This window comes from Andrena cerasifolii, chromosome 3 (genome assembly GCF_050908995.1).
Source record: "Andrena cerasifolii isolate SP2316 chromosome 3, iyAndCera1_principal, whole genome shotgun sequence".
NCBI classification, from domain to species: Eukaryota; Metazoa; Arthropoda; class Insecta; order Hymenoptera; family Andrenidae; genus Andrena; species Andrena cerasifolii.
The window spans coordinates 13,343,801-13,357,382 of NC_135120.1; positions in this window are offsets into that span (position 1 = coordinate 13,343,801).

The window sequence follows — 13,582 nt, forward strand, 5'->3', positions numbered from 1 at the left end:
ATTTCGGGAGCACACGATCCTCGAATGGAACAACACCAAGGAAGCATCCAATCCGAATGATTCCTCGAATACAAGACAGGAACAATTTCGATCACTCGTGATTAACTAATCCCCCGTTCCGCGGGCGCGCGTTAGCATGCGTAACGAGCTCGAGAGACAGGTACAGGAAAGCAGGATTCTTCCAGGGTTATAGACCCTCCTGGATTACACCGTTCGCAGTCTCCGATGACTGCGCGGCCGCCTAGCGGAGTCCCAGGACTAGCAGGCGCAAACTGTGTCCGCTTAAAATCACAGTGCCCTCTGTATTATTTTTACGCCACTTCGCGATCACCTGAAACGAGTTGGAGAGATTTACGAGCGGGGTGTAATCCTGTCGCGCTTTCAGAGTTAACGGACTCAGTCGACCGCGTGGCTAGGAGAACGACTCTGTAGCTTCCAATGAGCTGAGGATCTGGAGAACGTCCGGCGAAGGAGAAAAGGTCCGCGAGTGGAAGGTTCGTCCTTCGAGGCGACTCCCATTGGTAACGGTGGACCGTTAGCGGACCTTGAAACGGCTTGGTGCATCCCGCAGCAGCTCGCCGCGTAATTTAGGTATACACTGGCTGGGCGCCGGCGGCGTCGTTCTCGTTAGTTGGTCGATCGAGGGGAATTAAGGAGGAAGAGAAAGGAGGAGAGAAAGAGAAGGTGAAAGTAAGAGGATCAGCCGGCTACCGGCGAAACAGGGCGAAGGAGCGAGACCGATCGATCGATGAATCACGATCGGGGTCGCGGATAAGCTTGGAACACGCGTCAGTCTGCGTGCGCGGAGAAGACGAGATGCGTGTCGCGTCGCGATGGGGTAACAACGTCCCCGTGGACGTTTATGCAAATCGCTGCTCACCACCGATGTCCGGCTACCCCGGCCCCCCCCTCGCCGGCCGATAAAAGCACCGATCGTCGGTCATTTTCGTCGTGGACGAACGCCCGGAAGATCGCTAATCTGCCAGCAAAGAGATAGCGGCTGTCTCCTCACTGTATCAGGCTTCTTCGGTGGCTGGCCGCCACGCGAGAGCCGCAGATACGCTTCCGAGCTGCCCCTCGTTAATTTCAGACTCTAATTCGAGCGATTATCTCCGGATCGAGGCGGTGGAATTCGAGGGAATCGCGATATTTGAAGCTGTTCTTTTGCTAGCAGCGCTGCGATAGTGGAGCTCCTTACCGTGACCCGCTGATAAGCAAATACCGGGGCGTTTAGCTGCGTGGTTGCGGTTTTTAGCGATCCGATGATTCGATTTCAATTCTGCGCGGTTGGGATTGGAATTGGTGGGAGATGTTGGTTAATAAATAGTTGCAGCTGGTACATCCTCGAGCGGTGGAGGTGGCTGGAGGTTAACGCGGCCTTCGAGGGCGATTCCGATTTCACGTGCACGCTCGGTAGAGTTCGATCTTCCAGGCGCGTTATCTGCTTGCTCGAATCTCGGGAATCGAAGCGTACGCGAGGGACAAGTAGCTGCCAGCTCGGCCGCGCTGGCTAGCTTTAATTGGAGGTTCGGCAGCTCACGGCTGAAAGAAACGCGAAACGTGCCCGGAGTGAAGATGCCACTCGCCTTCGGCTCCTCGAGATAACCGACACTCCAGACGCCCCGTTACCTTTGTCACCGTGTCCGTCCATCCCGCAGCGCCTCTTTTAATGTCCGCCACGGTGTCACCGAGATTCTGCTAATTGGACGGCATAGATTGGACGGCGAACGGGAAACGGGGCAGGCGATCGAGATGGGAGTCGAAGTGGCTAAAAGGAGGACACGGAGCGAAACGGCGAGACATGGAGCTGGAAGTGACTGAAATCCTCGCGAGAAGGTTCTTTAATTTATCAGATGCGGGCCACAAATTGTGAACTGCTGGAGTCGCCGAAGATGAAGAGACGAATCAGCAGCGACGCGATAGGAATCGAAGCGAAGAGAAAAATGGACAAGTGGCAAAAAGGTTCGCGGCAGGAAAAGCAGAAGAAATGAATCTCCCCGGGGAAGGGAAGAGGAGATCGCGTTCTGACGATCGAGTTAACAGCAGCGACCATCCACGTGGACGTCCGAGTCAATGGTCGTTAAATTTAATGGGCCCGCTCGTTAATTCCATATACCGAGCGTTTCGCGTACGCAATAACAAATTACGCAAACGACTCGCTGCCTCGGCCGATCCGGTCGGTCGAACTGACGCGCGCATTTTCATAATATTCCCTCGGAACGTCGTCAATTAACATCCTGCGCGCCGTGTGCGCCCTCCTGGAACTCGAGCGGCTCGCTCGGTTTCGGCGGCGGGGATTAATTTTGACGTGGAACCGACGCTCGTGTTACGCTCGTAACCAATATACACAGTGGTGGTCAAAGGAGGCATTAAAGTACGGGAATTTCAGCAGAAGCTGCTGCGTAATTCTGTTTAACCTAGAGTCGGGATAGCTCTCAGCGCTCGCTTGATTACCAATGATATCCACACAGGGGCTATGAATCAGCGCCGGAGTTACCGATGTGGGCGCGCGAAAGCTCTTATTTGCAAGCTTCTTTTGACCACCACTGGCGAATATCCAGGAACCGAGCCGACAGCGAATTACGAGCGCGCTATAAAGATATATCGCGAGCGAGCGTCCTCGCGGACATCGCGGAATACCCGAGGTGATAATGTAAATAAGAGGACCAGCCCTTCCACCCAAATTGCGACTCGGGCACGCGCATAATTTAATTGTTGCGTTATGCGACCCATAAAGATATTATTTACGGGGCCCGGCTCCGAGGCGAATGCCGATCCCAGACGATTAACCCATTTCCTTTTCGATATCGTTTTTTCGCCTCTGCTTCACTCGATCGGCTCGCCGCGATCTAGCCGCGCACGAAGCTCGTAAAGATGCGAGCGATTTTTTTTCTTCATTGTTGCGCGTTAAACGCGCGGAACGTGCAATTAGCTTGGATGTATCGCATACGTGGCGGGGCATTGACTGTTGCCCGCTTAATTACCGTGTGTTTAAAGCTGTGGGTATTAGAGGAAAATCGACGCATAGGGAAGGCCTTCTTCTCTGCGGCGGGTTGCAGGCAGTGTGAGGTAACAGATGTTGGGATTAGTTTTCGCTTTTTACGGGGGCCTGAATTTATTTATTTACTTTCTCGTGAAGGGGGTGAGAATGATGCATAGTAGAAAAACAGCGTTAGCACAAATTTAGGAAAAAGCTTAATTCTTCGATTGAGGAGAAGAATATTTTACTCTGGGTGAACGTTGTCACAATAGTCTCAGACAATTACTTGACTCCTCCTCTGCGAGCCTGGTTTCTGAATCGGTTCTGCGGGAACGAAGTGGTAGATCGGCGATCGCGAACGCGAGCTGCCAAGGTCAGAGGTCATCGAGTGGTTGGCTGTCACGACGCGTCCGAAACCCCTTGATTTCGTCACCGCTGACAATTTTGCCGCGCCGCTCGTAATGCCTGTTAGGCTCGGCTATCGTGGAGATCGGATCGGGGTAACGAGTCTACGATTTAAGGAGCGTCTTTCTGGAGTCGTGACGACGATCGATTCGATCCCTCTAACTCCTCGTTGCGACACCCGTCGAGGAAGCAAAAATACCGCGGACTTGTCCCGTCAATCGCGTCGTTTCTGGTAGAAAGTGTAACAGCACTCTCGCACGCGAATCGGCTATGGAAGCGAAGAAGAGGTCGCCAACTGTTCGGTAAATTTTTTGAAAACGAAGAAGCGAAGCAAGAAATTATGCACATTCCATGCTTGCGATTTCTTCTCTGTACAATATATCTTGAGACACTGTAGCGATACCTCCGACTCCGCCACTAGAGGGCCTCTCGACCGATCCCGCTCTCTCGCAAGTTCTCCTTCATCTAAGGTGAATGTCCTAATTTTTGCTCATTTAAGAGGTAACTCGTTATAAAGAAGGTGTAAAAAATTTGTTTGTGATCAAAATTTGCAAAGTAATTGATTAATTCTTTAATAATAAATCAACCAATTCACAAAACTATTTAAGAAAGATATTTCAAGATGTTTAACTATTAGTAATTTGTAATTAACTGTATAATGTTCTAAATGTCCGTATTTCTGCTCATGAAAAATAGCGATGTATGTATTGCCCCAAGCTCGTGCAACACTCGCGTAAATGTTTAAATAATTTAGAATTATTTTGTTGCAACTATAGTACAAACGTAACGCATATGTATAATAATAAGAAAAATACGAAATGAGCAGAAATGGGGACATGAGCAGAAATTGGGACATTCACCTTACTTTCTCCTATATATAACCCTTTCATTCTAACTTCTAACATCCCCGCGTCTAAGGCAGGGTCTGCTCACATAAGATTTCCCTATTAGTCAAATAAGTTGGTATGATCTAAACTTAATCCGGACTTAAATAATTGAATCTAAAGTAACGAAACATAAAGTATAGCAATGGTATATTATTCCTAAGCTTATTTATTAACATCAACCCAGAGAAGCGCCCTTTTCTCCCTAACCTTAAGCCAACTTAAATTAATTCGGCCACATAAATTAAACAAAAATAAATATCGTATGAATATATGTAAAACTTGCAATCAAGCAAATTAAATTGCCAAGACCACCCGATAAGGATCCCCCAAAAAGCGATTTACATCTATCAGAGCCACCACGGCTATTAGACTTACATAAATAACAAAGAAATGTATGATTATCCTGTTTTTATAACATTGTATAAATAATTGTGGCTTAAAAAAAACGTTTTTGGAAAAGAAGACAGGGTCAGCTGGGTAGAGAAACGGCACCTTCGTTTTCTCTCCCGTCCTATCTACCAACTATACTTTCCACCCCCGCCAAAACACCATCATAGAAGTCAAGCATAGAAAATCGAGAAGAATAAGTGTCCGCGTCCCTCCTGCCTCATCGGATCTGAAGGGAGAAGAAGGTTTCCTATGCGGCGGGTGCCAGAGAACGCCTCTTTTCCCATGCAACGTCTCTCCCCGGCCGATCGGGGCAACCCTCGTTACGGGCTAGCTCGACTAGCCGTAATCAATTTCACGCATTGATTAATACGAAGTAAATGAATACCTGGGAATCGTTGCGCGGGCTAGTGGACGGTGCGGCGCGAGCGGCAGCGAGCGATGATTTATCCGGCGTGGGTCGAGGGCTGGCTGCCACGCGTAATTATCATACGACAGCCGATTAAAATTGCGGCCGTGCTCGCGGTTCAACATCAATTTCAGCTAATTACATGCATTTTCATGTCTATGCGCGCGGACTGGATCGCTCGTGGAAAAATCGACCCCTACGTGACGCCGACCGAGCACATCCATCCCTTGGACTCTGGCCGGTGCCTTACTGGATCGATCAGTGTTTCCCAACCTCGCTTGGAGGATCGATTTGTCATGCGAGTTACCGCTCCCTAATGGAACAGGTGGTTTCCTCGCGGACGCGAGCGAACGCTGAGTAAAGCGATAACGATCCACACTCACCCGAACGCGGCGAACGTTATGTGTCCGTCTCCAGGGTGCAGCTCCTCTGTTCCTCTTCCAGTCTTCAGCTCGAAGCCGCGGAGCTTCTTCCGGAAGCTGTGCTTCGCTCGGATCCACGGAACGCTAGAGGAGGTCCTCGGCAAGTTCGCTCGCTGTTGCTTGTTGCTCTTGTGCCCGTCGCACTTTCTCACTGACACACTAGCACCACCTTTCTCTTCAACGTTGGTCCTACAAGCTACTTTTTCCCCCTGTCCCTCTGCAGCATCGTTCTTATCAACGTCGAACGCTCGTTGGGTATTCACTGTCTTCAGCTTCGACTCGCTCTTGCAGCACACCATGTTCTCGGCCAGTTTCTCTGCCTTGGTTACTTTCTCCAAAATCTGATCTCGATTAGAAACGCGCTCATTAGTGGCCAGGTACTTTCTCCTCTCGAGAATTAGATCCATCGCAGGGGTAGAAAAGATGTCCATCTCGGAGTTGGAACTGGAGGACTTGGACAGCTTCAGGGACGGCACCGAGACTCGATTCTCCGACGAGGTCGGGCAGTCTTCGTCTACTTTCTTGTCGAAGCTGTCTATGGCGGTGTCGTCCGTCTCGTCGCTCGTCCTCAATGACTTCTCGCTTCGCGTCAGGTCGGAGGCTGCATCCTTGTCACCCTGCAGGGTCGACACCCTCGAGGAGCTTCGAAGGCTGACTTGGTGTATGTCCGCTGCGACGTCCTCCAACTGCGCGACGCGCTTCTCCAGGAAGGCTATTCGGCGGTCTCGAGTCTTCAGCAAGAAGAGGGCTTTCTGCGCTCGGCGCTCCTCGTCCCAGGCGTTTCTGAAACAATTATTCGAGGGTGAGGCATGCATAGAGGATTATTCTTGATATCGGAGGAATGGCGAGGTCTTAAAGTCAGTCGGGTGTTCAAGTACGAGGTTAATTAAATAAAGTTGTAATATATTTTTACTATTAATAGACTTTGGACCAAAGCGAACTAGCTTTTGCTCCGAGCCAATATTTCATAGATTTTAGGGGTTTGTAAAAGAGTCCAGTGATACCAAGATATTAATAGAGGAAAAGGTGGTATTATGGCCCCTGCTGGTAATTCGGCCCACCATGAATTTCATATTATAAACAAAAATATCTAACAGCTATTTTTTTGTTATCTACTGCCAAGTACTTATTAACTGCACCTACTACTTACAATTAGCTATACACACAGAGAAATGATTCGTCTAAAGCCTACTTACTATTCGCTTTGTCATGTCGATATGTAAAAGTACGAGTTCCAATCTTTTTTTTCCTGACAACGATTCTTCAATTAAATCTTCCGAATAACGCCCGCGTGATCGTCTTTATATGGCGTTTGAAGCAGAAGAGAGAAGCGAGGTGAACTACTTAGATAGCAGTGAGGAGGAAGAAGCGGTCCGCGGTCAAGATTAAAGCGTAGTGGGAGCTTTTTACAGGACCGGCGTCAATTAATATCCTGCGCGGCCATTATTAACGTCCGTGGAAAGCTCCGGCGATGCCGTGGCGGCGAGTTCCCGACGACTTAAAGTGCTTAAGGAAACCGAAATAAATTACGCCACGGAGAGAGGTGCATATTTAATTCGAGCAATTAATGCCGTCTTGTAAAACACGCCGCTGGGGTGGCTGTTGCTGTAGCCCTCCCTCTTTCCTGGCAGTAATGAGCCCGATAAATCAACTGGCTCTGCACTCGAAACTTCGCGGATAACTTTGGGCTCCTGCAGTTTCTTCCCTGGTTACCAAACGCTCTCGCCGGTAGCGTTCCTCGCTGCCGTGCCTCGCGACCGATAAATCACGGGGGAAAAGTGTCCTGGGTGTTCCCTTCTTCGTCCACGATTAACCCTTTGGAAGAACAAATGCACATGGTCGCTAAGTAGTTTCTAACTCGTTCTTGTCGCACGGAATTCCACTGTGCCGCGCTTATCGTCACCACTCCGTGACTATGAATCATCGGTGGGACCAGCGAAATTAATAACCATCTCGGCCCCGGATAATCGACGATCCACCACGGGCCTTTCTATAAAATCTAATTAAGAGGGGTATAATTTCGTAATCGTGGACACAAATCATCGCATCGCCCCAGCTGAAAGACGGTATATCGCGCGAATTTCGGCGTAATCCCCGTTGCCCGGACCCTCGTACAACCGACGATTAATTAGGCATAAAAATCTGGCCGTTTGCGAGGAAAAAAAATGCCGCAGATTGCCCCACTTAATCCCCGAGCAACCGCCTTCTGCGCTGGGGATGACGCCTCCTGACGTTCCGCCGGAGAATTCATTAAAGCGATATCCCATTTATTCCAAACGGCCCCCGTGGCCTCCTAAGCCAGTGGCGAGCAACCTTTTGTCAGAAGTGGGCCACAAGTGGAAACCTACTACTCTACGCGGGCCGCAATATTAAATACATAAATATAACTAATCCAAGAATTTTCATTTTCGGCCTGAATTTGTTATTTCTGACATTGATTTACAATAAAACTTTTTTTTTTTAACTTTGATGTACTGTTTATTATACTTATATATTATAATCTAAACAGGTATATGTACCTATATTTTTCTAATTAAATGAACGTAAATAACCACTCAGATTTAATTAATGAGCTACTTGATTCTGTTTTTCATGAACGAGCTTGACAATATTTGAAACTGCTACTCTAAGACAATTATTTAATCATTCGTCATCGAGTCGATTACGACGATCACTGTTTACAATTTTCATCTTTGAGAGTAGTTGCTCACACGCATACGTACTGCTAAATCTCATTATTTGCCTGGAGTGGGTAGCTAGCAAAGGAAATTTATTAGCCGGAAAATAACGCTTATAAAACTCAAGAAGACTAGCATTCTGAAATTTGTTCCTTAATTCTGTGTCGTTTTGTAATTCGACTATCTCCATTTGGAATTCTTCAGGAATTCTTTTAGCTGTAGCATTTATATTAAAGGGTGATGAAAAAATATAAAAATTTGTTTGATTTTCGCGGAAGTTTTTGAACCGCAAACTGAAATCTTTTTGTAATCTCTGTATCTCCTCCGCACACTTCTTCGTTTGAGATGATTTTTTTTCAGAATTGGAAAATGAACCATATTATTTGATTTTAGTTGCCGATTCCAAATTCTTAGTTTACTTTCAAAGGCTTTTATCTTATCGAACATTTCAGTGATAACGAATAACATTCGGACTGCACATAGCTCTAGCTCCATCTGTAATTACTCCAAAAAAATTTTCTATTGGGATATTTAATGAATTAAGAATAGTTTTCAGGTGCTTGATCCGCTAATCTCCGCCCCTTAAATAGCTTTTTCTCGCCAGTGTCTCGTGGAACCGAGACCCTAAACTCTAAACCCACCCCCAGAACGCGATACGCAGTGCCTACGACTTCTAACTGCTTCCTAGAAACGTATAAATCGATATCGAGGCTCTGGGATGTGTTCAAGGGAAACGTATTCGGTATCCGAGGGACATTAACGGAGCCGAGGGACGCGTCCTCCACAAAAGGAAGCTGTTTCCGTAGGCACGAGCTCGTAATATGGCTTATTAAAATTACAGAGGGGCAAGAGGTGGAGTGGCGGAGGGTTGGAGGGACAACCACATCCCGTCTAGGGACAAACCGCGACAGGGCCAAGACAGCTCGTGACCAGAGGCGAGGGGGAGCTGGCTCCGAGTCCATTCCACGGGGCTGCTTTATACGGGCAACTCGACCGCCACTAGGATGCCACCAGGGATTGCTCTCCGCGGACCGAACCCAGACCACGAGGAGACGACCTTTCTGGCCACTGCGCCGTACCGGATTAATCTTATTGCTTCGGTCACGTCCACTCGACTGGGCTCGGCGAGGTCGCGGACTCGACGACACACGTCACTTCCCTCCTCGCCTAAAATTGCGGGCTGTGATTTAATTAGCTCGATCTTCACACCGTCAAGAAACTGTGTCTTGCAAGTAACCAGGCGGTCCAGTCACTGGAGAATTGATAAAGATGACGATAATGACCCTGATACTTACATACATCGTTGTTGAGAATCGAAGCAAAGTACGCTAAGTTTGCAAATTCACCATTTTACGGGAAACGTCCACGGAACGAATAAATCACTCACTCGAGCCGCCTGTTTATTTGTCGGCTAAAGGCACTGTAATAAGACCGGTTCAGCGATCTTTCCCAGCGGTTTAATTCGTTTCCTGGTCACGGTTCATAAAATGCAGAGATGCGAACGATCTCTCGCCCGTTTTCCCCGGTGTCCTTTTTGAGGAGATGGTTGGGAGGTGAGCCCTGACGCCTCGGTGATACCCGCGATTCGATGAATTCGTTGATTAACGGGGAAGGATGTAGCCGCGAGCGGACGCGGATCGTTGATACCGGAAGAAAAATCGGAGCCACGACATCCGCGTGTACGATTGCCACGCCGGCGATATTAATTACGATAATTGCTTTCGGGATGATAAATGATGGCCGGCGAGTCGGGCGTCTATTGAACCGACCACCATCCTGTTCTCGTGACAACGATCTCTTGGTCGTCCTGTAATTAAAGTCGGCTAATGAAGCTTCCACGACGCGCTGCCCGTGTATCGTCGATCGAAAGTTCGCTTCTCTGATTCTAATACGTCCGTGTCTCGCGGGTTATCCAGCCGCTCAGCTTCTTGCCGTTATTTATCGGTGATACCCGCAAATTGCGACGTTGACTAACGATTAACGATCCCCGTTGTGGGCCTGCAGGAGAGCTGAGCGCTCCGCGGTGCGATAGCGTACACTGTTCCTGAAAAAGAAATCCTCTTTCACTCCCCGCCGTTAATGTTTGGACTCGCTCGATTTGATCGGCAGAGAATTAGACGACTCCCTTGAGTCGCTCGGCTCAGCGAGACAACGTTAATCGACCGAAAACAGTTTGGTTCCGCTAGCCGACGGGCGATGCCGTGGACACGGCTCCATAGCCGGCTAACATTCAAGTGGACGTTCACTTTCGAGGATCGTTGCGGCGGGCCATTCGTCGATGTGCGGACGGTGGCTCGGCTCGGTCAACAGTGGACTCGCGCTTCTCTCGTGGGCCCCAAAGAAAAGCGTGTCGAAAAGCGGGGTGCGTTCCATTAGGCCGGTCACCGTGACCGGTGTATAATCGAGTCACCGATACAAGAACCACCGTGAATCGGCTAATCTTGCGATTCACACGAGGCAAGGACGTGGAACGGCCTCTTGAAAGGTGCAATGCTCACCTCGACAGGGACTATCCTTCTTGCCACTACATTTACAATCGTTAGCCTCTCTCGGAAATCGTTTAGCGTAATTACGCCTCTTGTCACGCTGCCCCGCCTCCCCTCCCGCTTCCACTTTGCCCCGACAAATAAAACCAGTTGATTTTTTCCACTGCTCGCCGGTGGAAGCCGAGCGTTCTGGTATCGCGGCTGATGGATCCTGGACGGATGACTCCCTGGCATTCCTCCGCGACGACGACATCAAGGGGGCCCCGGGGATCGGTGGGATGAGTCGAGCGTGATCGCGTCTTTCATTCGGCACGGTATAATGCACCGGGCATAATCGCGCGTTAATTCCTCGGCCCGCGGACAAAGGACGCGTCCCAGAGTGATACAAAGTCGCCGTTCCGGTGCAACGATCGCGGTATCGCGGCAAGAAGCGTTTACGGTTTGCGCCATGGTTACTGGAGGGACTCCTTTTCTTTAGGCGCGGCGATTTAACTCGCGTCGCGACTTCTTTTTCGGCGGAGCTGAGCGCGCTTAGGTATTGCGCCCTTGGTAATGAAAGGCGCGAAGGTAAATACAGGGTGGGCTCGATCGTGTTTGGAGATGGAAGATCTTTTTTATACAGAAAATCTCAAGATCTTTAAAACAGTTGAAGCTGAGGAACCTTGAGCTGCGTTAGACACGACCGACAGATCAGACGGCGAGACAAGGGTCCTCCGCGAGAAGGTATCATCGATCGACGCGTATTTCATCGGCGGTAATTACATAACGTCACCGAGGGGATAGAAAGCGGGCAAAGCTCGAGAGGAGGGTACGCAGCGCGCGGCTTGGTGTCTCGGAGCGTTCGGGTCTTAGAGGTATCGACGCGTTCCTTTTACAGGCTGCTTCTTAACGATCTCTCGCGCCGATACCGCCTAATGACTAGCGGCGCTGGGCATCATGGTGTCCCGATACGGCATTCGAAGAAAAGCACCGGACCAGGCATCCGTCAGTTCTGTGTGCCAGAATTCGAGCTGCAAGTCACGCCGACCCGAGAAGGGTGAGTCGAGCTTCCGAGATCGCTGGGACCGACCAGATCCACTCACCTCCACCTCCTCCTGGCCCTCTCCCTCTCGTTTTCTCTTTCTCTAGCGGCGTTGTGCAAGCGGCACTTCTTTTGGGCCATCACTACCGAAGAAGCAGCTCGGAATCCACCTTATTGACAGGTTCACAGCTCCCGACGATATTCTTCTGCTACGGTATACGCGGCACGTATTCCCCTCTCCCTTTCCATCTGCCTCACTCGATGACTACTCGCCTCTCGTCGCTCCGACCACTGAACTTGTCGTCATCCTCGAAATAGGTGGACATGAAAGGCTTGCACCGCGAGGCTGTCTATCCTCGTGATCGACGCTACGAGGCAGATCTTCGTCGCGGTTAATGGGCCTTCCGAAGAGGAAGAAGAGGATGTAAGTCATCTTCCAGTGACCGAGAACTCTTCAATCTTGCAGGCAGATTATTTGCCGAGAACAGTACTCTAAGCGTGAAAGAAGAATCGCTGGAAAAACGCGCGATCGTCGTTGCTACGTGACTGAAAGAGGAGGGCGGGAAAACACAGAGGACGACGTACGAAGTTGAAGACACAGGCGGCTGAGGGGTATACGACCGGCCATTAACACCTCCCGGACAAATCACTCGATTTTCTCGGACGATTTTCCCGCAGCACGTCCAGCAAATAAGAAAACACGATGTATCACCCGTGGGACGTGGACAAGGGGGGAGGTGGTTTACTGCCCGCCGGTAATGACGAAACAGATGGCCTCCTGCGGGACGAGGACGCGCGAGGAGTACGTGTGTCCCGCAGGAAGAGGGGTTACTGCCGAGGAGCCTTGATGAAGTGCCGCCATTATCGGTACACAGGACAAAACCCACTTCTGCCTGGACGTCCGGCGACTTTATTACCCGCGAACACACGCTTCCACCGGGTCCCACACTGAGACCCGACTGTCATTCTCCGCCCGTGTTACAGCCACGAGCTTAACGAGCTTACTCCACGTGGTAACATCGCTACCGGTCTCTGCAATCTCGTGCCTCCAACCTTCAACCCAGGGTACTCGAGGCGTTCCTTGGGAGGAATGCTCGTGCACGGTAGCTGGGAAATGAGCATGGGCTTTTCTCGATTCTCCTTTCCTCTTGTTTCCTCTGTCACGTGTACTCTGAGTAAATAAATATGTAGGTACTTATCCCATCAGTGGCGCACTCAGGATTTAATCTTGGGGGGAACCGAGTTGAAGGGATAAATATATTTTTAATGCCAATTCAATAACATTTTTTAGGTGATTATACAAAATTATTTAAAGAATAGAATTCTATATACTTTTCTTCTTACGAAGCCCCTTCTTTGGGGATGTTAATGCTTCTTGGCCCCACTCTGTATCCCATTAATGATAGATTCTAATGAAGTTTTCGTGATTCTTGAGGTTTCTGGTTCTTCTTCGAGCAGGGTCCGATCTAGAGGGGCGCAAGCACGGCAATTGCCCAGAGCGGCAAATTTAGGGGCGGTAAAATTGGTACAAAGAAAAGATTACGTCAATAAAAACTAATGAAAATGTACCTGAAACTTCTTGAACTTAGTATGAAACTTATAAGTTGTTTTTAAGTCACCCATATAATTACTTTTATACACACTAGAGAAAGGTGCATACCTATATTAAAGATCGTGGATATTTATTTTGTTCCATTCATTGAGATAAAAAAATTAAAAAAAAAAAATTAAACCGACTTCAAAATAATAAAAATGCACTAAAATTTAATTAGATTATTATTTAATTAGAAATTACTAATAGTTAACAATCTTGAAATATCTTTCCTAAATAGTTTTTGAACTGGTTGATTTATTATTAAAGAATTAATCAATTACTCTGCAAATTTTCATCACAAACAAATTTTTTA